This window comes from Monodelphis domestica, chromosome 4 (assembly GCF_027887165.1).
Source record: "Monodelphis domestica isolate mMonDom1 chromosome 4, mMonDom1.pri, whole genome shotgun sequence".
NCBI classification, from domain to species: Eukaryota; Metazoa; Chordata; class Mammalia; order Didelphimorphia; family Didelphidae; genus Monodelphis; species Monodelphis domestica.
In genome coordinates this window covers 402,154,990-402,182,769 of record NC_077230.1, presented here as the reverse complement: position 1 = coordinate 402,182,769, position 27,780 = coordinate 402,154,990, and the positions used below count along the sequence as shown (strand labels likewise).

The window sequence follows — 27,780 nt, the reverse complement described above, 5'->3', positions numbered from 1 at the left end:
TTCCACATTGAGCACTCCTTTTTAGCAGCTGGGCATAAACAACTTTGGAGCATTACAGATTTTAGTCTATATAGCAAGATGCAAATCCCAGACCTTTGAAATCCTCAAACTCACTGGAACTCATTTCCAGGCCTACAACTGGAAAGCTTTCCCACCCTTCCTAAACAACTCTCATTCACAATCCCGAGGGAATGCCAAGGTCCTGCCCCAATTCTTCCTGGATCAGACCCTGGCCACTTGCATGGCCCTCGCTTCACCCACTCTGCCGGTCTTGGGTTTTAATCTCGCCAATTCTTGGCAGGGGATGGGCCAACGCCACTTGCCTGCAGTCTCAGCAGCTGTTACAAGCTGACCCCAGCAGAACTCCTCCTCCTCCTCCTCCTCCGGAGCCAGCAGCAGGGCTGCAGGGCTGCTTCCAACCTCATAGGGGACCTGATACTAAGTCGGGGCCCCAAAGCAGGGGATGAGAAGAAAGCAGGAAGGTGGGGAGAGAAGGAAGGAGCAGGGCAGGGAGAGGAGGGGGGAGGGGAATGAGATGCACTTGCTAAACAAAAGGAGGCCCCCTCAGCTTCTCAGCGGCGCAGCGCTGCTCCGGGGCCGGCTGGGAAGTGAAGAGCATTGCCCGACTTGGAGCCTCCCTCCCGGCGGCGCTCGCCCGAGTGCAGAGCTCCCCAGAAGCTGCCTGGGGTGCTGGGGTCCCCCACTCTCAGGCAGGCGCCCAGTCCGTGGTCACTGCGGCTGCTTGTAGCAGCCACAATCCAGGCACCACCGGCGGCCGCGGAGGTTCGGCTCACTCCAGCCTCAGCTGCGGGGCAGACAGTTCCACATGCCTGTGACCCAGGCTCTTGTCTTTTACCCAGACACCAGAGGAGAGAAAGAACAGCCTCCGAGAGACAGGAGGCGGCGGCGAGGAAAACCCGGCGTGGAGCCCGGGGAGCCACGCTTGCCAAGCTCTCCCCTCTGCTGAGCTTTGCTCGGTTGGGCTGGGCTTGATTCCCGCCCCCCTCCTCTTTTCTCCCCCCTCCCCCTGCCTCGCCGGCCAGGCACTCACACTACGCTTCCTCCCGCTGTTGCTTTATCCCCTGCTTTCTCTAGACTCCCTTCTCTACAGTCCTCTCTCTCTCTCCCTCTCCCTTCCCCCCTCCCCAGCAGCCGGAACCGAGAGGCTGCGTGATTGATGGCAGCTCTTAATAGCGTGGTCAGCTAGAAAATGCATCTGCAAGCAAGATATTAAAGAGGCAGCGCATCCCCGAGAGTGATCAGCAGTTCACACATTCTAGAGGTGCTGCTGCTGCTGCTGCTGCTGCTGCTGCAGCCACCGCTGCCGCTGCCGCTGCCGCCGCCGCCGAAGCTGCCACTGCCAGGAATATTAATGCAAACCACCTACTGACGTCTCACAAATGTAGATGAAAAAATAACAGTAATAGGAAAGGACACACAAAGCATTTGTTCAAAAGATGCACAAGAGAAAGATGGATTTCTTGATGTCAGGAGTATTTCTGATCTCAATATTAGTTGCAGTTTTCAAATACCATGAAAGCCATTTTGTTAAAAATCAACCTCTCCCACCCCTTTTCCACAGCAGAATAAAGATCCATTTGCTAAGCGAGGCATGGTTTTAAATTGGGTTTGATTGAAATTCGTCTAATGATGAAGCAATAAATGCACATTCCTTAACATGTGACTTTAAATGCATATACATGAAATGGCTACCAGATTACAGCCTCCTTCATTAATTCATTCTATATGGATCTAAACAAAATTACCAACTGTCAATTTCAAATTAGTCTCTTCCCCACAAGCACTGGAAAAACTGATATATTCTATTAAAATTAATTTTATATTAAATTTATGCAATTCATCCCTTGATAGCAACAAGATAATTTATTTTAATGAGTCCTCATACAACAGCAGCCTAGCATTTTACCATAAAAACTGGGTACCCTAAAAAATAAGGATCAACTCCATGTCAACCAAAAATAAATAGAAAAGTTAGCAAATTCCAAAGATAAACTTCAGGTGTCAATAATACTACCTTTAATCTTCAGGACAGCCCTTTCACAAGAATCAGAAATCGACCTTATAACTATTAAGTCTTTAAACATCCCAGAATTTTGCTAAATTATTAAGTCTTGTTTGACAATAGGCACCTGAAATATAAAGATATAAAGACAATAATTTCCCTGGTGTTTTTGGTGACAAAACAAATGCAACAAAGCAAGGTGGCAAAACAGCATAAGAGTTTAGAATAGAACCCAAGGATTCCCAGACATAAATTGGGATGAAACTGAAATACTTTTCTTGTTTCCATATTATTTTTGCTGGACTCATTTGATCCTCAACTTAATGAAAATTCAAGTCATTCAATGTTGGATAAAAATATCAACCTAAAACTACTCACACAGCAAATGCACAGATAGCTGATGAAGTAGAACACCCTGCTACCTGAAAAGGCTCCTTTGATCAATACAAATTGAAGGTAGTACAGACTGCCATAGAGTGCAAGTCTGGCTCTGCTGCAAAATGCACTGTACATTAATGTCTCAATAAAAGAATAACCTGAGGGAAATGTGCTGCCTGAAAATAAACGTCATATCTAAGTGGCTCAGTGATAGCACCATACCTGTCAAAGTCAACCTACAGCTCCTGTATTTGCCCAACCATGCTTTCTGTTTTCTAATTCATGAAAGCCAAAAACATAAAAGAACCTCAAAAGGTACTTTTCACCTTTCAATCAGCCTAGGAAATCCAGATTTGTCATGGATTAGAGAGTGCTAGTGAGAAAAAGCAACACTCAATACCAAATTTAAATGGTACACATTCAATAATCCTGCCATATCTGAAAGGTATTTTGATTTTGAGTCTAAAAAAGGAAATAGATTTATTATTACTTTATAGTCACTGGTACTTTAAAAAAACAACTTGGATATGGAAACTCAGTGATGCCACAGGATTCACTGACCAGCTCTATTCACTAGAGAACCATTTTTAGAGCTAAATTCTTCATATGCTGCAAATTAAGCAATATGCCAACAACAGGTAAAAATAACATTGAATTTTGCTCAAATACACACATGCAACAAAGGTTACAATATAGGTTTGCAGTTTTGAAGCTTTTCTGACAAGTATAAATTTTACTAAATCCTTTACTATGAATGGAAAGGAGAAAAGTATCTTCAACTTTTAGCACTAAACATTCTTTTTATTTAATTTATTTGAAGTCTGTGCTTTATAGAAATGAAATGTTCCTGCTAGCTATTAGAATAGCATAACAGCTTCTCAAAAAGCGGGGAAAAGATGTAAAAAGTGATAGATCTGCTTCTTTTTAAAAAGATCATTAGGAGAAAGTTCTCATGTATTTTAAACAATACAATGTGTGAACACATTATATCTCTGACCTATGTATATCATTTCTCCTAGTTGTCTTCAACTCCAATCCAACACAAATCCAGTTCCTGATTTCACAACAAACTCCATTTATCAAAACAACCCTGTCATGTTGAGTACCATTAACAGATAATGAAAGGAGACAACGGATGCAGTTACAAGCAAAGCACTCAGTATTCTACAGGCCTAAGCATGCAGCCTAGTGAGCTGACATCTGACTTTATCCTAACAATTATAATTAAGTAAAAAACCCAGTTAAAGTAACACTAGGGCTATGACCCAGAAATCTGAAATTTCCAGGCATCCTAGCAGTCAGACCTAATGCTTATGATATTGCTGGATACAATAATAATCCAGAAGGCCCTTTTTTCTGTCTTCCACTTAATCTTTGCTCTTCAATTTCTGAAGAAAGAACAAAGTGAGGAAGACTATGTTTCAATCTCCCACAGGCTGCAGGCTGAAGAAGCAGACCAATCCTCCCTTTGGAAGGGAGTGGGGCTGAAGGGCAAGGGAAGACAGCTATACATCAAAGGGCAAATAACACTTACCCAGAGAGAATCCTGATAGGGTTCATTAAAATTTTTAAACTGTCAGAAAGCCAGAGAAAGAGTTGTTCAAATCTTTCCAGGGAAAAAAACCCATTAAGCAAACTGAGTGAACAAATCAAAGAAACTTTGACATTATTATTACACTGGTGTAATAACGGAAACACAGACAGTCAACAACTGATATTTGCTGTAGGACTTTTTTCTCTAAAAGAATATTCAGAAGGAACTTTAAGCCCCAAAACTTTTCCTTTCACCAACTCATCAAAACAGATCTTCCAATTAAGCATATGCCTACTAAAGCACTAAAGTTGCTTAAGTGAAAGATAGGGGGGAAATGTTAATTATTAAAAAGATACCTATACCACAGACCTACACTGATAAACTTCAATGGGGTATGGGGATAATTCTGACTTCTCATTATTTATGTCAGTAAAGCACAAGCTTTAATGGATCCTATCAAAATGGAAAGGCTTCAAGTACTGGCCTAGCAACAAAAAGGCATACAAACATCTGCCTACATTCAGCTACTTGATGACCAGACAATTTTTTGGCCATAGCAGCTCATAAAGACTATCTCAGACATGGAGAGGTTGTGATCCATGCAGATACAGCATCCTAAGGATGAAAATTACATATCAGTTAAAGCCATTTTTCAAATTGCAAATTGATAAAGATCATTCTTTCAACTTATTTCAAGTTAAGCAATAAGGTCCACACATTATCACCTAGACAAAGAGCTAAATTTGTTGTAGTTCAGACAATATAAATATCTGAATATGGCTACATATTCTAGCTGAACATTTCCTTGGTCTACACAAAGGAAGCTACACTTCAGACATCTTGTATTCTATCAATCATTTCTAAGACCCAAAATATTTACTGCATCTTAATTTCATTCCTATCAAAAATTTGATGGTTTATTTTACAAACCTCTAAATTTTCTTGAATTAATTCTTTTGTTAATTTTTACTAATTACTAATAAGCAGCTAATAATAAACTTATGTTACAAAAATATACAACAGATACAGATTTCTAAGGACAAATCTATATTAAAATCGTTGATTTAAACCATTAGTAATTATCTCTTTAAAAGGAAGAAAGGAATTGCCCTAAAATGTAATTGGCATGAAGAGCAGCAGTTAAATAAATATTATAACAATTGAAAATTGTCAAATTATTCCAAAACATCCCTTAGCATTTCCCTCTGGGGGAAATTCAGTCATGGGGATTTGTTTTATTTTATTTTTTAAATGAGTATTTCTTCACTTATTTATAGATTTGAAATCTATAAATTCTATTACTTAAAGGTCAGTTATAGGTTATAGCCACAGAGTAGAATGAAATTTTTTTAAGAATTGTATTAACCATTGGACAATTAGATTATCAAATCAGTTTTCATACTCAGTATACACACATTTACAAAATTTTTCTTCATATATGAGGTCATTTTGCTTCCTTTTTATGTTGCCAATCTTGCAATTTATGTGTTTGCATGTCATATTTTCCCTCTAAAACATTTTCTGCAATTGATACCAGTGCCTTGTACAAAGTCATTTCCAAATATAAGTCTGTTCAAATGAATTAGAGGCAAGGGCAAAATTTCAGATTATATGTGGCCTAAAGAAAAACTATGGACAGGATTAGTAAGAGGCAGCAATTTTTAAAAATCACAAAGTTGATTTGGGATATATCTAAAGAGTAATACTTATACAACAAGCAATAATAATGTCATAGCTATCTGTAGGATTCTGAAATCAGAGAGAGTAATAAAGTGCTACAGTACTTGGAGTTCAGCATTGGATACACAAGTAAGTATAATCCCATTCATGTTAGATACTAAATATTTTCTTTTTTGGACTTGGCAATATATCTAATTAGTAAGAATTAAATTCAATGTCAACAAAATGGCACCAAAATCTACACTATGTACACTTTTGAAAAGAGCCAAAAATAACATTAGAAGCCACATTTAGAAGAGGCTGACCATTGCAAACAGCACACACACCCCAAACCTGAGAGAAAAGGAAGCAGAAGGGGTAGTGGAAAGATCATAGTATTTAAAGAGTTGGAAAAAACCTTCACTTTCATCTAGTCTCACTCCATTTTCATAAGAGCTATCTATCTACTCACTAGTAAACTCAGCTACTACATTAACTGTGTTAATTTCAGCAAGTCACAAAGGCTTGTTATGCAGAAAGTATTTCAAGATAACATTTTACATTAATTATTCCATTTCTTCTTCATAATTCTGTGAGGTAGGTTCTACATATCTAATCCCCACCTTATAAAGTAAATATCAATGCCAGAATTTAAAATCAAATCTCCCCAGACTCAAGTCTCAGTAATTTTTTAAAAAATAATTTTTCTACTACAAAATACTCCCACATTCACTCTTTCTGATTCTTAGTTTCCTCATCTTATTTCTGAGGTCTTTTCCCAATAATCTATAATACCTATGTATAGATAAAAATTATGGTCAGACTCAAAGTTCACAGTTCTTAGATTCAAAATAAATTCATTTATATACGGGTTAAAATGAACATAAAAACATGGTTTGTATTTACTGTATCTTTCAAACAAAACACTATTGAATGTTAATAAACACTTTAAAATACACACAAAACCCAATTTTTTCTGTTTCTTCATCAGTAATAAAACTAGCAATTTTGATAAAAACTCTCCCAGAAAACTATATAGTCCCAGTCTATGTATTTCCCATCCATGGAGCCAACGCTTCCAATGGAAGGGAGGCTTAAATCAGCACCATCTTTGGGTGAGAACCCACTACAGATATGTTAGGTTATTCAGGATTCATCAACAGTCCTCTATATGCATAGGCATACAACCCTGATTTCAGGATGTATAATCCTGATCAATGATATAAGAATAAAAAAATAAATAAATAAGAAACAGGGGAATGGAAGTTTGAGCAAGGTGATGAACATATATTAAGCATTTACTATGTACCAGACAGTGTGTTAAGCTTAGCCTTGAAGCAGGTAAAATTAAAGGCAAATGCTTTAAACATTTTTAATAGCATTTTCTCTTACATGTCAAAATTTACTGGCAATCAGATTGAACAAACAAAGCTACACCATTACAAAGACAATTGTCTCTTGAAAAGACAAAAAATATTGAGGTATAGAGATCTCTCATTCAGTGAAAGAGTTATGGTCAAAAAGACAACAGAGTCATATAGATGAACGAGCTGAGGAACTGAGAGACCTGGCAGGATGTTTAAGATGAGATCCCTTATGCACTTAGATATCTACTAAATGTAATACATTCAGTTGTAGGATCCAGCCAAGTTGCTAGGAAGCAAGTTATGAGAAAAGGCTTAACTCAAAAACACAGCAGGAATCTTCACAGCAAGAAATCAAAACATAAGCCAGGCCAGATATTTCAGCAAATACTATAATGTCTACTAATCAGAAACATTAACTTGGCTATTATTTTTTCTTCTGATTCGTTTCCCCTATTATTTAATACCTAGTAAGAAAGGTTAAGCATTTTCCTTTCCAGTAAAAAAAATAAAATAAAATAAATAAATACCCTATTCCAAGCATGTATCATAAAAATGAAAAATAGAAACTACAGATTGAAAATAAAAAGAATATCATTTCCCAGATTAAAACAAAAAGCAGAAAAGTATACCCATTTGGCAATTCACTGGTCCAAAACCAGGTACTTCGGTCTGGAAATGGGCTTTTATTTCAGGAGATAGCAATTTTAAAATATACATTCCCTTAAAAATTACACACTTGCTAAGACAAAATTATATGCCAAATTTGCACGAATTTTCAACCAAGAAGTAGAGGTTTACGTTTTGTTATGAAGTAAAAAAACATGATCATAAAGATCCACATCTGGGAGAAACTGGATATAATTTTCCGGACAAAGCAAACATTTGAACAGGCAGAAAACACAGCTTAGTACAAAGGAAGACTCAGGATTCCCTTTTAACATGTATATTATTTGAGTAATTCTAACAATAAAACAAAACACTGATCTTCCCCACAAATCTTGGGAGCTTGTTAACTTTACAAAGGAAAATATGATACCCCTATCAGCAGGCTCTGGTATGCTTACTATTCTAATGTAAAGCATGCTCATTCTCACAAGTGAAAGGAAGTGACTGCCAAAAGCTTCCTTTACAATCTCTTCAAAATAGGGCAAATCCTTTAATGTGAGATTTTCCTGACATTCCAAATGTAGTCTACACTGAACAAACAAAAATGCATTAAGCACTGCCCTGCTTGTATTATCTTTTATTGAAGGCCAAGCAGAGATCAGAAATAAGACCAAGTTATTTACATTTGGGGAGTATTAATCACTTTAACATTCTAGAGTTTTAAAAAAATTCAGTACACTTTCTAAATGACAATAACCACAGAATGTATCCATGGCTATATTAGTCTTTTTCTCAATAGAGCAAGATAAGCTTTTAAAAAACGGAAGTTTGTATAGTTGAAAAATGTGTAACTGTAAAAAGATTCATGATTATAGTTAGATGCTATGGTGGCATGGAGTTTATTTCTGCCAAGCATGGCTTCACATTTGAAAAAATTACTCAAAAATGCCCCAAAAAATAAAAGAGAAAAATCTCTGAAAACAAGACTTAAAAAAAATAGAATTCTAAATTATAGTCTGGATAAACACAGTAAGACTAGAACTAATCATAGATGAGATCCCAGAGATCATCTAGTCCAATCCTCTATCCAATGCTATGAACAATATTCCTAAGAATCATAATTTTTGAGTAGGAAGGAATAGAAGTCATCCATCTCAATTCACACATGTTGTTCACCTAAACCTTGAACACCTTCAAGGAAGGGGAATCCACCACCTTTCCAGGCACATCATTCAACTTTTGGAAAGCTTTTCCTAAGAAAGTCTAAATTGACCTCTTTTCACTTTCCACCCATGATCCTGGTTCTGCCCTCCAAGGCAAAACAAGGTAAGTCTAATCCCTCTTCAACATGACAATACTTCAAATATTTGAACACAGTTCTCTCTACCCTGAATTTTCTTTTCTAGAGGCTACATATGACCAGTTCCTTTAGTAGTTCACCCAACATCATGAGTCATGAACTTAAGGATCTTCATCATCCTAGTTGCATTTTCAGGACATATTACAGCAGTTTGTCAATATTTTTAATAAATATGATGTCCAGAAAGCACAACAGTCGACATGAGATCTAACAAGGGCATTGAAGGCATGACCCTCAAAATGATGTCCAAGTCCAAATTGGCTTTTTTTGGACTGCCATGTTACATACTAATAAATCATATTTCTGTCAAATGGTCATCTAAACAAGTGCCCTCCAAACGGTTTTCATCACACATAACTATCAGTCAAAAAATGTCTCAAAGCAAAAAATCTATCTAAATAAGGAGGGAATCTAGGATTTGGGTGTGGAAGACAAGGGGGAAATTTGGGAGCTTGTACTGCAGAGAAAGAGGAAGAATCTTGGAGTAGGATTCATCATACTGAAAAAAGAGGGGCAGTTAGGAGGCACAGTGTTTTGAGAACCAGTCAGGCCAAAAGACAGGAGGTACTGGTTTCAAATGTAGCCTCAGACACTTACTTCCTAGCTGTGTCCTAGCCCAATTTCCTAGCCCTTCCTACTCAAACTCCTGGAACCATTATCTATACCCCTCTGATGTGATGTCACCATCCCCACTTAGGAAATCAGTTAAGCTATTAGAGATGAAAGAAATGTTACTACTTTATAATGCATCCTGTTTCATGTTATTCCATGTTAATATTAAGCAAAACTCTATCTCTCATTTCTTTCCAGCCACCTGTCCTAATTCCAATGTCTGGAGCCCCATAAAATAAATCTAAAACCTCCAAATTTAATCTAGTTGCATAAGAGTAGAAAGAAAAAAAGAGATTGCAGGTATCTATGGTAGCATCAAGTTGTAGCCTTTGAGCAACAGTTACCAATGGTTTTAAGGAGTGATACTTGTCCATTTATACAAATTTTCTATTGAATTAATACTCTTTTTAAGTCACTATGCTAACATGAAATTACTGGATCCAAATGTTAAATTAGCAATCATCCCTCCTGCAAGGCAAATTCTGCACTGAAAATCTGAGGCAATTCAGATTATCAAACAAACCTTTTATCCCTAGCCTATTTTGCTTTGAAGAGCACTGTAAAGAGATTATGTTAAAACTGTATCATTCAGAGTACAACACACTCTTAGCCAACAGACAAGGTAGCATTTTGCTTACAAAATTCCATTTGATACTTCAATTTTTTTATCATCTTCCTATTTTTGAAAGCCAATGAATTTATGCTTACAACTACAAATCAGATTTGTCATTACTAAAATCCATTTTAAAGTAAGTTAAATTTTATATGTTACCAGAACCATCAAACAACCAACCTTCCTAAAACCCAGATCATGTCCATTTATCATCCATCTGGTCTCTGAAAGCAACACTTGGTAAATTATATTTGATAGCCTGTATTGTAAAGATGAGGTTAAAAAAAAAAACCAACACAAAAGAGCTTTTATCTAATCAAAGGTTTGCTTGTTTACTTCATGGATGTGTCAGGAGGAAAACAACTTAAATGGATTCACAATTTTGATCAAAATCATAATTTATTAAGTGTTTTTAATAAACCATTTATCCAACCAGTAGTCTTATAGATTATTTTTGCCACTGTCCTAAAAATATTCATGCAAAATTGTATCAATTTAGAGTAACTTTGCTTCCTTCTGACTCTTCAGAATGAGTAATACAGTTAGCACAAATCATCTCAACAAATGTAATGCTTGGAAGAAAACAAATTTCCCCTTACTCCCAACCCCAAACTCCACAGAAACCTTACTTTGGGTCACTGTAAGAAGATCTAGTTTTTTAAAGTTTTTCTTGGTATTCAATTTCCCCCTCTTTAGGATAGAAAAATAAAAGGAAACAAATATCACAACTCTTAGTAGTTTTCCTGCAACTATGCAGTACTAAATGGTCCATATCCATAGGATAACAAGAGCATATTCATACTAATGAAAAATAGGAAAAAAAAAAAGTAGTTAGACATGGAATCTCACTTGTTTAACCATTATGTAAGTTTAAATACTTTGAAATATTAGAATACGCTTTTCTAATAAGGGAACAAAAAAGAAAAAAGGAAACTAATAATCTAAAATTTCAAATTACAACTTGATCACTTAAACATAGATTAAGCAGACTACTAAAATCAATTCCATCTGGATGTTCTCTTAATCCAAAATGAACAACCTAGTATACATACTAAAAATCTGGAAAAAATTTCAATCAATATATCAAATTACCATAATATAAGAGAGAAGAAAGGCTGTGAGGGCAGAGGCAAGTTAATGTAGTAAAAACTAAAGGAAATGTATGATATACGGAAATGATTCTTACCTTGTGGGTAAGAGTTAAACTCTATTACATACTAATTTTGTGATCCTGGACCTTTCTTTCATCCTCAGTTTCCTCATCTACAAAACTATGGGGATGGTCCTTTTCAAATAAAACAACTTCTAATAGCTGAACATTCAGCCATTCATTTAGTAATTTTATCCTCATTTTACATCTTAGGAAACTGAGACAGACAGAAACTAGTGACTTTATCAAGATCATACAGGTAGTAAGAGTATGAGACTCGATTTGAATTCCGGTCTTCCTGACTACAGATATATACACCTTGATGCCACCAATCAACCAAACAAAAAAGCATCTATTAAACTTTTATATATTTCAACCACTCTGCTAGGTGCTTATATACAAATAAAAAAGCAAAAACAATCCCTGTCCACAAGAAGTTTACATTCTAATGGGGGGAAGCAACATGAACATACAACAGGTATATATGTATATAGCATATGTGCAAGGTAACTTAAGAGGTAAAGGGATCCAGCAACTAGATATACCAGGAAAAGCCTCCTGCAGAAAGGGGAATAGAAGCTAAATCCTTTGAAAGAGTCCAAGTATTCTAAGAGGTAGAAGGTGAGGAGAAGAGAGAGCATTCCTGACAAAAGAAATAGTTGGTGCAAGTGCATGCAGACAGAAAATGGCAGATGGAACACTGTATGCTAAGAGCAGCAAGTAAGTCAGACTGAAGAATGTATGAAGGGGAGGAACATCTAAAAGCTAAAAAGAAAGCTTTAAAATAATTTTCAATATCCAACAAAAGAGTTTCAATTTGAAACCAAAACTCTAAGAAACTCCTGAAGTTTAATGAGTAGGAGAGTGAAGTGGTCAGATTCAACACTTCAAGAAAATCACTCTGGAAACTGAAATGAAGTTGGATTACAGTGGGGAGACCATTTAGAAGGCTATTAAAAGACTCCAGGAAAAAGATGAATCCAACCTGAACCAAAGGAGCTACTATGTGATCGGGGAATAGAGGACATATGCTAGAGAATCTGGAAAAATAGAAATAAAAATATCTGGCAAATGACTAGATATTTGGAGTGAGAAAATAGAGAGCTGAGGATGACAACAAGTTTAGAGAACTGAATGACTAAAAGGATATGATTTCCATGAAACAGAAGTTCAGAACTGTGGGATCCAGGGAAACCTGGAGTCATACAGTGAACTCATAGTGATAAAGGGGATAAATGTCTTAAGATAAAGTAAGATAAGGGTCAACAGGATTAGGATAGGGAAATAAATCTGGATAGAGTGAACTTTAAAAGAAAGGAGGCTACTGAAAAATGACAGTAGAAGGTAAGATTATAAGTGATCATGGAAAACAAGGAATATTCTGAGCCTCCCGAGAGAATCTGTGAATCAAGGGATATAAGAGAAGGTATAATTGGTAACAGAAAGAATGGTCATAGATAATAAGCCAAACAAAGGAAGTTACATCTCAAAGAACATCAGATGTTGGAAGAAACAGGAGAGGAAAAGACTAATATTTTGTTAATTTTAGAGCCAGCATTCCAGAGGGCACAATGAAAGTAATCAAAAGATATGGAATGTGATGCTAGGAAATTATGGTTGAGGCAAATGCATAGAAGGCATTTAAAAGACGATTGACTTGGCAGGAAGGGGGGAGTTCAGTATCACTTGAATTCGGAGAATGAGAGGTGAGAAATAACCTAGACCCTAAAGATGAAACTACAGCACAGAAAGATGTTACACAGAGCCCTCTGCCCTACCTCCCCACCAGAGTTGATTACCACAAAGGCAGAGGGACTTGAGTGGAGCTGCTCCCCTCCCCCTCACCACAGTCTGGAGACAATTTTTCCTATCTCCTACTTGGAACAGCCCAGTGGGAGCCCACAGGGGGTACAATGGGCAGCTCATAGGCAGCAGAGCTGTAAGGGAGCAGAACACTCCAGCCACTCCCCTACCCATCTCTATACTAGCTGAGGACATTCCTCACTTCACCCACCCCTTCACCAAGCAGCCCAAAGGGAACACTTTCTCCCTCCCCAGTGTGGAGTAAGAGGGGATGGAATTCACCTAGCACTGGGTGGGAGGAGGGACACCAAACTTGGTCTAGGGAGTGGAATGGGGGCTATTAAAAGTTCACATCCCTGCCCTAGGGAATGAAGGTAGGCAGAGTATCATTGGACCATTAGAGCCATACTGATAAAGGAAGGTGATTAGAAGGCTCATCAGAACCCTTGAGGTTAACTGAAGATGCTGCTATGTCTCAGGGGCATTTCTAATCAGAACAAGGAGGGAGGCAGTGTTGCCTCTTACTGAGTGAAGATTACCAAGAGACATAGATCAAAATAATAACTTAGGAGTGCCTGTAATAGTATAGGACATAAGAACAGAGGTTAAGGAAGAAATGTTAAGTTAAAAGCAAAAAAAGATTAGTTTCGTTTTAGATTTGTTCAATTTGAAGCCATAATAGAGAAAAATAAAATCCTTTTCCTAACCACATTTTATCCCCTTTACAGACTGTGATATTCTAAATAGATATTCTATATCAGGAGTTTATCAAATGCTAATCTGTGGAATTCAAAGAATCACAGAATTAGAAGATAAAAAGAGACTTAAGAGATAAGCTTTCATAGTTTGAGAATAGAACTCAAGAGATCATATAGCCCAACACTAAGAATCCCCTTTAAAATATCCCCAACCACAGGCAGGTTTTACTTAAAGATCTACAATAAGAAGAAGCAACTAACAGCTTACTCAAACATGGTAAGATAACTCGAATCATTATTTTCCCTTAAAACCAGCCTAAAACAAATCCTGTCTCTACTACTATTCTGCCATACTACCTGTATAACAATATGAGTCATTTAGCTCCTAGAAGATTTACTTTCCTAATCTGTAAAATAAAGGGGCTGATCTATCCAAGGTCTTTAAGGTTATTTCCAGATCCAAATCAATGAACCTCTGAAATGACTCCCCATCCTCCTTGAATATTACCTTTGAACAAAGAAAAACAAATATTCAATACAGTGACCATGTCTAACAAAGCACACACCATTCTGCACTGAGAGTCTGATCCAGCCCCTCAAGATCAGCAAATTAACAACTCTATTCCCATGTCCAACCCCACACTCTTTGAAAGGGTGTTGACAAGAGCAATGGAAGAATGAAAAAGGAGTTCTTAGGCATTTACCATAGATCAAGAACATGTTGAATGCAAAGAATATTAATACATGAAAGCAAAATAGACTCTTCAATTAAGAAATTTACACTGGTGATGTAGATTCTAAATGATCATCCTAGGGCAAACATCAAAACATGGAAATAGATTCTGATCAAGGACACATGTAAAACCCAGTGAAATTGCACATTGGCTATGAGAAGGGGGCGGGGGGAGGAAAGGAAAGAATATGATTCTTGAAACCAAGGAATAATGTTCTAAATTGACTAAAATTTTCAAAAAAAAATTTACAGTCTGTAAATAACATAACAACATAACAAATAAAAGGGAGCTATTATTGGAAAGAGAGAGGATCACAAAGTGGAGGCATTTGTTTGGAAATAATCCAGATCCTAACATGAAAAATGAGTTTTATTTTATAAGTTTATTTTCAAAGGCCATGTGGTAAGAGCAAAGTCAAAATTCCAAAGAGGGTGGAAAGAAGAGAGGAGATAAAATACAAGCTGTAAGGTTTTGGTAATAGCCAGGAACTGAAAACCAAATTATGGAAAATTATTACCAACAAAAAGTTTACGTTTATGTTCTTTTGTGGTAGGAAGCTACTGGAAATGCAAAGATATCCTTGAACTTATCCTAAACAATTCCATAGTCCTGCAGAGGAAAAGGATGGTTTGTTTACCACCATGAACAAAACTTTGCTCCAATGCTCTAGGAACTTTCCCAGAATTACAAAAATTGTATGAAAAAAGATCCATGATGCTTTGTATTCAAAAGCATCAAGAAACTTAAAACAAAGTAGCATCAAAATCTGAAATTACAAGTAAAAACTCAGTAATTAATGAAAAATCAAAGTAGTAGTATCAGAAGCAATCATTACATCTATGATCAAGAATATTAAAATATATATATAAATGCAATGATGAGATTTGAATCTACAGAGAGCCAGTATTTAAAGTTTGTTTGAATTCATTCTATAATATCTGAACAAATTACTGCTGAGGTATTTTCAAATAAAATTAAAATGACAGCTTGAGGCTATAGATGGGAGGAGCTGGAAGGGAAAAGAGATGTGTCCAAATTCAAAAGATTCAAACTAGATCCAAAGTTAGTATATCCATTATCGTTTTTTAATACAATCAATTGGTATAGAATCTAAGTTGGTGAGCTAAATGAAGAAAATATGAAAAGTTAAAGGAAGACAGATGAAACTTTAAACAGATTATTTCAGCACACCCTAGCATATCACCAATTGTACCTCCCCTATAGGATAGGGACAGGAATAAAAACAAAAAGAAAATGTGTCTTGAAGGAGGTGAAAATCTAATAGAGGAGAAACATTTGAGGAAGAATTAATGGACTATGGAGGCACAGTTAAGAATATGAATCATTTAGAGGAAAGGAAAGTAAATGTTAATATACCTGATGAAAAAGAATAGAAATATTTCTAAATAAATTTATATAATACTTTAAAGTTTACAAAGAATTTTACATGTTACTTCATTTGATCTTCACACTAACCCTAGGAGGTAGGATTTATTATTTGCCTCATTTCATAGATGAAGAAACTGAGGTTGAGAAAGATTAAATGATTTGCCCAAAGTCATATGGCGAAGTAAATGTGTTGAGTATAATTTGAATTCAGACCTTTCAGACTTGAAGTCTAGTACCACCCATGTGTTTCAAGTAATTACTATCATTGTTTTAAAAAAAACAAAACTGAGTCATTATTTCAGGAGAAGCTTGGGGGGTAAATAAAAGCACTGAGCAATTTTCTAAAGTTAATAATTCATGATATTCTGTTCCTTCAGTTGATTCTTGCCCAGATCATTGTCTATCTTCATACTCAACCCAAGATGTTTCCAGCTCTCTAGTTTATCTATCCAAATGCACTGTCTAGAGAATCGGCATTCTTCATCTTCTTAGATAATTCAGTACTATGTGGCTAGAACAAAGAAAAACTTGAAAACTTTTGATCATGTTTATGAGGCTCTGAAATGTTTCAGGGACTGATACAAACAACACAATATTTTCCACAAAGAGGAACATCTGGAAGACTTCATAATCTACACAGAATTCTTCTTCCAATGGATTCTCTAGAGTAGACACACTAGGTTATAATGGAAAACAGTTTTGATGAATGTTTTTTCTATTTTAGGACAATCTAGATATAAAAGTTTCTTAAGTCTTTAAAAGAATTTTACGGTTCTGATATATACATAGGGAACAAATTATTAAGAGAAGAATCTATAATATAAGGCTGTACTTTCTATACAAAATCAAATACTTTAATTATAATCAAACAATAATCAGAGTTGGATTTACACATTCTCTATCTTTTTCAGGCTATTTGTTACTGTAATGATGTGATCAGCTGTAAAAAAAAAATTGAAAAACTTGACATTTCTTTTTTCAGGCCTGCCAAAATATTCACTTTTTATCTAAATACATTCTTTAAAATACATATGCCTTTTAGAAAAGCAAATAACCTTTATAGGTGACAATCTGAAAAAATAAATGGAAACAAGTGAAATAATTAAAGGCTAACACATGGCCAAATGCAAATATGTTTTAAAATATCTTAAGATAATTGCAGACTTATAAACTTAAGCAATAAACCTGAACAGTGAATAAATGGAATAAATTTCTACTATGTTTTACTGGCCAACTTGTTCTCACAGAAATCATGTGTGTGGGAGACAGGAGAAATTCATATCATAATCCATAATACTTTTTTACATAGTACTAGAAAATATTATTTTATCAAAAAAGTTCAGTCTAATGAAAAAAACCTCAGTTCTTCAGGACCATTAAGTTGCCCCACCTCCCAAAATCATGTTATCCTATAAATTCAGAAGCCAGTTAGTTTAAAAAAAAAATAGTGATAACCTTTACTAGCTGAGAGGATGTGACCTATTTCAACTTTTACAATGATTCTGTAGATGTATGAGCTGAATATTGCCACCTTCTGGCAGAATTCTTCAAAGACTGCTGTAATGAAACAGAACTAATCCCAAATTAAATCTGTCATGTCAAAAAGAGAAAGGGAAAAAAAAATACAAAAGCAGTCACATATAAGCCAAACCCAGTGATATGACAGCAGGCCCTAATCACTATGATTTTTTTTCTCTAGATAAATGATAAACATATCATTGCCTAAAGTACCATCTATTAAGAGATAAATGTCATAAAACAAAGGTATAAATATTTAACCACTGTTGAATTTACCTTAGATATTTTTAACTGCCTACAACATTTAATCAGATTAATAATACACATGCTACTAAGCATAACAATTTTAGGAATCAGAGAATAGCCTTTAAAAAAAGACATGGAGGGGCAAGTTCTAAGGGTTATTTCCAACTACTTTAAGCAAAACTGAAAGATAACCTTTGTCTAAGAGTTGCATTTTTGAATGTCATTTGAACACAATGCCTAAATTTTGTTTGGGATATTGACAAACTGTTGAATTCTAATGCAAGTGTTTTATCAATGAAGTGTTCCTGTGTTTTTCACAAGTCCATTAATAATTTAAGAACACTTAAAGCTTGGTGAGCAGCTTCCACATGCAACAAAATCTACTTATTCTGGTTTGTGAGAGCTAATTGTGCCAAGTGTGGCAAATTAAGATGTAAAATTATATTTTAAAGTTTAAACTTTGAAAGTATCAATGACTCAAAAAAAGTATATCATCAAGCAAAGGCAAAACAAACAATGCAATACTTATTTGAGTATATTTTAACTTACACTTTTATCAAGTTTCAGATATAACTTTACAAAGACCACAGAAAGAAAAAGAAAGAAACATTAAAGGGAAAAAGATAGTCTCCCCTATATCCAATAGAAACCACCTAAAATGGACACTTTTCAGAATAAAATTTGGGGAGGACTAATAATATTAAACAAAAAGAAATGCAACCAGTGTGCTAATTGTGTGTGGCTTACATAGGAAGGCTGACATGCATATTGCAAGTAGTGACTGAAGGGTCAGTTAAATAGTGAGAGAGTGCTTAATGGAAAAAGTTAAAAATATAAAGAATCCATTTACAGGAGAACAATACAATAAAAACTGGTCAAAGTATAATCAAAGTCTATATTTCCAGCTTCAACCATAAACACAGTTGAGAGTGGTTAACACAGAAGACTTAACTGCATGCAATTTCAAGCAAGTAACATCTGTCTTACCTTGTTAAATCCTCCCTGGATTTATCCTCTGGGATGAGGGAGAAAAGAATAATGGGGGGCTTTGGGGGGGGGGGGTGCACATGCACACAGCAGGGTTGGAATAACACTGTCCAAGGTGAACAGAATAATTAAGCTCTATTCCCCCACAACTGGGTTACAAATTCATTAAGAGCTCTATCTACAGCACTGAAATTTTCCAAAGGATAAGGTCCATCAGTCTAAAGCAATGAATTAACACCTACTGTGTTCCATGCACATTACTAAGTGCTGAGAATACAAAAAAAGGCAAAAACATGGTTACTGTCCTAGAATTCTCCAAGGGTGGTGGGGGTAGAGGGTTGAAGGAGAGGAGATAGTGACAACAAGGAAACAACTATGTAATTAGAGGATCAATGGAAGGTAATCTCAGAGAGGCACTAAATGTAAGTGATGATACCTTTAAGGAAAAGTATCTTGGGGAAACAGTATGGCAAAAATTAGATTTACGTCAATATCTCACACCCTATAATAATATAAGGTCAAAATAGGAAAATTGAAACTATATGCAAAGGGCTTTAAAAGCCTGCCTACCCTTTGATCCAGCCATAGCACTGCTGGGTTTGTACTCCAAAGAGATAATAAGGAAAAAGACATGTACAAGAATATTCATAGCTGTGCTATTTGTGGTAGCAAGAAACTGGAAAATGAGGGGATGCCCTTCACTTGGGGAATGGCTGAACAAATTGTGGTATATGTTGGTGATGGAATACTATTGTGCTAAAAGGAATAATAAAGTGGAGGAGTTCCATGGAGTCTGGAAAGACCTCCAGGAATTGATACATTGTAGCACAATCGAATGTAATAGACTTTTCTACAAGCAGCAATGCAATGACCCAGGATAATCCAGGGGAATTTTACGAGAAAGAATGCTATCCACATCGAGAAAAAAAAGTGTTAGAGTAGAAACACAGAAGAAAAACATGATCAATCACATGGATTGATGGGGATATGATTGGGGTTCTGATGTTTAAAGATCACTCTATTGAAAATATCAATAATATGTAAATAGGTTTTGAATAATGATACATATGTAACCCAGTGGAATTGCTCCTCAGCTCTGGGAGGGAGGAAAGAAGAGAGGAGGGGAAAATCATGAATCATGTAAGCCATGGAAATATATTCTACATAAGGGGGGGCATATGATTTAAACATAAAGACTGAAATTATAAGTAAATTAGAGTAACATGGAACCCTTTACATTTCAGATCTATGGAGAATTGATGACCAAAAGAGAACATTACATGATGTAAAATGAATAATTTTAATTATATTAAATTTAAAAGGTTTTATATAAACAAAACCAAATGCAACCAAGATTAGAAGGTAAACAACAAACTAGAAGGAAATTTTATAACTAATTTCTCTGATAGTTCTTTATATGTTTGAGAAATAAGACCTCTTAAGTAAAATTTAAAATAATTCAAGGCATTTACCCAAATGATAAATGGTCAAAGGATATGAATAGTCAGTTTTCAGATGAAGAAATCAAAGTAATAAAAAATCACATGAAAAAATGTTCTAAATTCCTCTTGAATAGAGAAATGCAAATTAAAACAACTCTGAGGTACAAACTCATATATCTATCAGATTAGTCAATATGATAGTAAAGGAAATAATAAATTTTGGAGGGAATGTGGCAAAATTGGGCATTGCTGGTATAGTTGTGAATTGATCCAACCATTCGGCAGGTCAATTTGGAATTATGCTCAAAGGGCTACAAAAACTAGAAAAAAATGCATACCTTTTAATCCAGTAATACCACGACTAAGTCTGTATCCCAAAGAGATTTTTTAAAAATGGGAAAGGACCTATTGGTACAAAATATTTATAACTGCTGTTTTTATGGTGGCAAAGAATTCAAAGGTAAAAGGATGTCCCTCAATTGGGGAATGGCTGAAAAAATTGTAGTACATGATGGTGATGAAATACTATTGTGCTATGAGGAAAGATGAACAGGATTACTTCAGAAAGAACTAGAAAGATCTACATGAACTGATACAGACTGAAAGAAGCAGAACTGGGAGAATATTATACACAGTAATTAAAATACTGTGGAATGATCAAATGTGATAGACTCTGCTACTAATAGCAATAAAACAGTCCAGGAAAATTCTGAAGGACTTATGAAAAACAATGCTATCCACCTCCAGAGAAAGCAGTGTTAGAATATAAACACAGATAAAAACATAAAGAAAAGAAAAAGAAAGATATCTAGCAGAAGGCAGAAGATGAGCCAAGTCCTACAAGAGCAAGAAAAGCCATGAGGAAGAGGTGAGGAGGCAAGACTGTCTACCCATGGAGGCCAACAAGCAAAAACTCAAGAGATTCAAATAGGCCACTGTTCTTAAAACAGAATAAGTGGGAGTTTTTGTATGAGTTTAAAATGCTAATAGGTCTAGTTTGAGGGATCCAAGAGGCAATTGGAGATAAGGAACTGAAGCTCTCAAAATTGATGAAGATAAGAGATGAAGATATTTGGAGATAACACAGAGATAACTGAAAAATTAAATAGTGGAGAGAAGATTACTTAGGACAAGGTCTTGTGGGTCCATTCATAGGTAGTGGGAGTGATATAAAGACTGAATTAACTCTGAAATTCAGTTCCCAATACCCTTAACCCTGAGTTTCCTTACTACCTCTGGAGAAGATCAACATTAGACAGTTCCTCCCAGATCGTATATTTAATAAGGAGACCAGTACAGCCATACAATCATCTCTTCACCCTGCTCTCCTATTTTCCCTACCCTATTATTTTCAGATGTTTTATATATTGTCTTCCACCATTATATTATGAGGTCCTTGTTTTCTGCCTTTCTTTATATCCCCAAGTATAGTAGAATATCTGACATGAAATAAGTGCATAATAAAAGTTTACTAAGTGAATGAATGAATGAATGAATGGATGGATAGATGGATGAATGATGATGATGATGATGATGATGAAAATAAACTGAGAGCAAAAAAAGGAGAACCAAAAAAGAGTAGGGTCATGAAAAACTCAAAAAGCAATACTATCAGGGAGAAGTGCATGATCAAGAATATCACAGGAAGCAGAGAAGTTAAGGATGAACTTCTTACAAACATCTAAACAAAAGTCTTTAGATTTGGCAATTAAGAGAACTCACTTTGCAATTTCAGTTGAAGGGTAAGAGGGAAATCAGAATGCAAACGAATATGGAAGAGATTGAGAAAGGAGTAAGAAGAAGTATGAAAAGTGACCCATTTTCTCAGACGCTAGCAAAGAAGGAGAGGAAATAGAAGATGATTATTGGTAGAGACAGTAGGTTCATGTTGTTGTTTGTCCTTCATTTAAAAAAAAAAGAAGCAAGGAAGAAGATAGGTACATGTTCGAGGCAAGGCAAGAGGGCTAACAGAGAGGATCAGATTGAAAACTAGAGAGAGGATGACAGGATGAACAAACTGCTGGGAGAAGACAGAAGAGGATAGGATGAAGGGGATGTATCAATTTTTCAAGGAGACAAGAAGGAAGTGATATTAAGTGTAGTAAGTAGTAAAACTATATAAGTGATTTCTGATGAGAAGAGAAGCTCATAACAAATTGGCTGAGGAATTAATTCATGCCCAGACGAGTTGTGTGCTACCACCTTAGCCAATAAATCTGCTTATTTCTTCCACGGTTAAAAGGAGAATAAAAGGAAAGACAAAATGCTTCCATTTTAATGAAAATTTTAATACTAGTTTGAACCATCTCTGATCCAATCGGAACATAAATTAAATAGAGGAGCAGACAGAGTCTTTAAATTCCTAGAACCAAAGCAACTTTATTAACTTCTTTGCAAATAATGATCATGTTTTCTTCATAATTCTTCTTAGAAGATTTGCAAGGAGTAATATCAGTCAATAAACAACAAAAGCTCCTAAAGCTCCATTTAAGAAAGTCATTTCTTTATTTCCAGCCTGGGCACACCATCCTTGGGATTATCATCAATTTTTCCTGCCAGGAATCTCTCCTCTCCCTCCTGTAGATTCCCTTAATTATTTATTTATCTTATGCTACATATCCCTTATATAACTTGTTATATGTTTGTTTGTCTCCTCTACTTGATTATGAGTTCCCTGGAGCCAGAGACTGTCTTTTGCCTTTCTTTGTAATCCCAGCACTTAGTACAGTACCTGCTACAGAGTCATTTATACCTGATTTTTGCCCCTTTTTGTATCTCCAGTGCTTACATACTGCATGACACAAAGTAAGCATTTAAAAAATGTATGTTTTCTAAACATGACTGTTCAGCTGAGATCTGGAGTGAGCTCATTTGATTTCTAGCCCTACATGTTAACTTGCGACACAATTTCTAAATAGAGAATAATAAAGATAAAAGTATATTAATATATATTCTTTTCCTAAAAGGAGGAAGTAGGTTGTAGTGAAAAGTCCACTATATTGTTTTTTGTTTTTTGTTTTTAATTTATTTCATTCAGGGAAGAGAGGAATGAAAGGAGGGAAGAGTAATAAACAAAATAAGTACATGTTACATGAATTTTGGTGAGGGGTTTTTAAGTGAAAAGAAACCTTATAAAATAAACTGAAAATCCACACTTTCAAGGTTATATACATCTTAATCCATATAACATTAAGTAAAGTTAATTAATCTCTAAAGACCTCATTACACTCACCTTCAAAATAAGGGTTTAGGACTAAATGACTATAATGTTCACTCTAAATCTATCCATAAGAAATTCTTAGGAACCTAGTTTCCCATATGTATTCTGAACTTAGGAACAATTTTAGAATATGGTTTTAGTCAATTAAGATGTGTTTTCTGTTTATTTCAGAATCAGTTACATAAAGAATCTTGATAATTGACAAGGGGATTGACTCTCCCCTTGCCTATTTTTAAATTTATTCAACCAGGGGCAGTTGGGTGGCTCAGTGGATTGAGAGCCAGGCCTAGAGACAGGAGGTCCTCCATTCAAATCTGGCCTCAGACACTTCCCAGCTGTGTGACTCTGAGCAAGTCAATTAATCCCCATTGACTAGCCTGTATCACTGTTCTGCACTGGAACCAACACACAGTATTGATTCTAAGATGAAAAGTTTGAGGTTTCGTTTTTTGGTTTGTTTGTTTGTTTTTTTAATTTAAAAAAAAGTGAGTAAATTTTGGCATAAACAGCCCAAAATTTTTTCCCTGTCTAATTCTGTTTTATAATGGCCTGAAAGATATTTAAGAGGGTTCAATGTTGATGAAATCACTTTTACAGCCAGAAATTGAATTCTATTAGTTCAAACTATGTTGTATGCAGACTATGTTGTATGATTTTTACCATAATCAATAATATCATCCAATTAGTCACAGTATTAAGAAAAATCGGGCAGTCATGAAAAGTATGTGGCAAAAGCAGTATTCACTGCCAACAAAAGCTAACAAATGGACCAGCTATACTTTAAACTTTAAGTAGGGGGTGGGAAGAAGATAATCTCAACAGCAGACAGTCTGACTCTTGCTGATGTTTCAGATAAGCTGTGATGCTAAGAAAGGTTTAAAATTAGAGACAAACTACCTTCCAGCTCTGAATTACCATCATTACATTTCACAAATCATTAGGTTGGGGCAGTGTACAACAAAATAGGAATCTAATGCTAAAATAACCTACCAGGCAGATGTGGCCCTCAAATGAAGCCTTTACATCAAACAGATTCATACAGTGCTCATATTATATAGCCTCTCACCAAGTTTGCTATAAATGATTTTGTTCCAGGGCCCTTGGCAATTTCTCACATATAACATCTAAGAGACAAGTTGTAATCTTTCAAGAGATAGAAACAATTATCTCTAGAATCCCTCTTAAATTAGCATTAACTTTATTCAGTTTACATGTTTAACATATGTAGAAGGACATTTTATATTTACAAATGAAAGATGTATGCATTTATCAAACAATTAATGTACATCTATTATTTGCAAGGTCCAATGCCAAACAAAGACACTATGGGGGACACAAGAAAAAATAAAATGTGCCCCCACATAGCTTACAATCTACAAATAAATTGTTAGCATTCATTGAAAATTTCAGTGGCATTAAAATTTCCATAAACCTCTCTTAAAAACATAATACTCTCTAAATATTCTTACTTGGCTAAGCAATTCTTCTCTGCCTCCTCTTGCTCCTCATTCTCTTCCTGAGCCCTTTAATATAAGCATTCCCCATATCCTTGACCCTTTCCCTATTTCTTACTACACAAGGAGTTATTAGGATTTTTACCCAATAAAGATCATGAGGCCTATCTACAAGAATAGTACTATTTACTACTGGTGACATGTAAATCTCATTAACAAAGAATGGATCCCTTTTCCCAGCCACCAGCTGAGATAAAGAGACAAAAAGTATCCTGCCCCAGATTAAGGGAGTTGTGTTCTTTTTATAACTGGCCTGACAGCTGGACCTTAGGATCTCCCTTGGCAGTTCCTATTGGTTGATGTTTCAAAATAGGAGGTAGATTTAGAGACTTCAACTCCTCCTTAATTACTTCATCACAAGAGAAATGTATTCCTACTAGGAACTTGCTGGGAAAGCTAGCACAAGCTTTTGCCAGCCACATGGCCAGACCACTATCACAATTCAATATTAATTTTCCACAGTGCTTAACCTAGAGGTCCATGAATTTAAATAAGGAAAAATTACCTTTTTTTCACTCATCTATATTAGCGAAAACTTAACACTGATTTCTTCTTTCCTTCCTTCTTTCCTTCCTTTCTTTTTTAAATGCTTAACTTCCATTCTTAGAATCAATACTATGTATTGGATCCAAGGCAGAAGAATGGTAAGGGCTAGGCAATGGGGGTTAAGTGACTTGCCCAAGGTCACAAAGCTAGAAAGTGTATAAGGCCACATTTGAAACTAGGGCTTCCCATCTCTAGGACTACCTCTCAATCCACTGAGCAACCCAGCTGCCCCATTAACAATTCTTTCAAATGTTAATGTTTTTAAAACTTTCAAGACTTAGCAGAGCATCTAAAAGATAACAACAAAGACATCGAAGAGGGTCCATATCTTGGAATAAAGGAACTGTAGGGATTAAATTTGTGGTTGGACTAAATATAAGAGAATGTGGTGGCCAATTTAAAAATAATTAATAGAGCTCAAGTCAAAATTACTTTTAGCAGCTTTATTTATAAAAAGAGAGGGAAAGAGTGAAAGTAGAGAAATGTATTAAAGGGTAGAGTAAGATCTCTAACCTAATAGACTAAATATTTGCTCCAGTTCACATGGCTGAACCTAGGCAGGGCCAGTTAGCCCTCAGTAAGTGGGCTCGGTAGTGAATACAACAAGGGTTCCACCCATGCAGGTTCCTCCAAGAAGAGGAGGTCTCTCTGGAAAGTAACCTCTCCAGAAGCCAGGAAAGGAGTCAGCTTTTCACCCATAGCTCCACATTGCAGCAGTCTTAGGCCAAGATACTTCAAGAGGTCAAAGAGCTCGCAAAGACCTTCTGACTGGAAGTTTAGGCCTTTTTTAAAGGCCTTTTTTTACATCATGTCCTATCCCTTCCTACACATTACAGGGATCAATTGCAGTCTCTGAATTTGCTTAACAGTTGCTTCTGGAGATGTGAACCACTTTAGTAGGAGTGTCTTTGCTTTTGTTATGTATTTTAATTCAAAATCTAAGAATTTTGATTTTTGGGGTTTTTTTTTTGTTTGAGATTGTATTTCTATAAAAATCCAAGATTTTGATTTTTGTTTGAGAAAAGATCTTCAAGGAAGAAGCTTGATAACTCCTAAATCCAGAGAATGAATTATTGCTGAAAGATGCAGAAAACCCACACTACATCAAGAAGATCAGGAATGAACTTTGGATATGGTTGATTGAACTGAAGTTTGATTGAATATTTATTGTAAATGTACACATTTATGCCAAAAGGGACTGCCCCTTGTAAACCTCAAAATTCCTTAAACTTATAAATGTTGGAAATTTCACCATTGGGATATTTCATACTTGGAAAATTTCTTACTGATAGTCTATTGGAATGGGAACCCCATTGGCATGGGAGGTTCCTTCTCTTCCCTTCTTAAGATTACTTTAGGACAGAAACCTTTTGCTGAACAATGGAAAGGACTTTGACCTATGCTTAAGCATAGAACAGGAATTTCTTTGAGTCATGATTGATTTTAGAATTGATACAATGGAGATACTTGGAATCAATCTCCACCCTATTCAGTCCTAACAGGATTGAGTAAGGGCTGCAGCCTAGATCAAAATTTAATTATTCCAATCTCTACCCTACTCAGGTTAACAGGATTTAGAAAGGGCTGTAGCAAAGGAGCAAAGATTTAATCATGACTCAAAGAAATTTAGAATTGATACAATGGAGATACTTGGAATCAATCATGACTCAAAGAAATTCCTGTTCTATGCTTAAGCATAGGTCAAAGTCCTTTCTATTGTTCAGCAAAAGGTTTCTGTCCTAAAGTAATCTTAAGAAGGGAAGAGAAGGAACCTCCCATGCCAATGGGGTTCCCATTCCAATAGACTATCAGTAAGAAATTTTCCAAGTATGAAATATCCCAATGGTGAAATTTCCAACATTTATAAGTTTAAGGAATTTTGAGGTTTACACCCTAATTTGGCTTTCTGTCAATGCGCCTAGCAAAACATTGGTTTTGCTTTCTTTCTTTCTATTCCTCCCTCACTACTCTAATTTCCTCTTAGAAAATTGAATATTGTATGCATGTGTAGTTAGAAGTACATTTAGGATTACAAGATGATTATGTTAAATGATCAATGTGGAGACTAGTCTCCCAATGATCATCAGGGGGGATTGTGAACCTTAAAAATTCTCAGACCCTACTTCATAAGGTTTGGTTAAGACCATTCCCCATTTAAACAATGAAGGAACTTAGATCAGGAATGTGAGCATTCCTACTTAAGCATGCTTGAGGGGAAGAAACTCCTTGCTGAACAATGAAAAATACTTAAACCCATACTTATAGTAAGGCAAAAGTTCTTAAGCTGTGCCTATTTTTAGATCTAAAGCAAAAGGGTGCTAAATACCTATAAAGGTCAGGCAACTTGTGAATTTACAAGGAACAAAGAGGTGAGAACTTAC

At 35.7% G+C, this 27,780-nt stretch overlaps 1 protein-coding gene across 14 annotated transcripts in view; it reads right to left on the bottom strand.

Moving 5' to 3' along the window:
- Nucleotides 1–27,780, bottom strand: part of RERE (arginine-glutamic acid dipeptide repeats) — a 574,348-nt gene that overhangs the window by 421,665 nt on the left and 124,903 nt on the right. For 2 of the 14 annotated variants that reach the window (XM_056795833.1, XM_056795841.1), the window contains exon 1: nucleotides 324–1,125. The exons of 11 other annotated variants lie outside the window; for them this stretch is intronic. The gene's annotated coding sequence lies outside the window, so the exon portion shown is untranslated. Of the gene's footprint in view, nucleotides 1–323; nucleotides 1,340–27,780 lie in introns of those variants that run through there. One more of the 14 variants, XM_056795843.1, reaches the window with a different exon arrangement.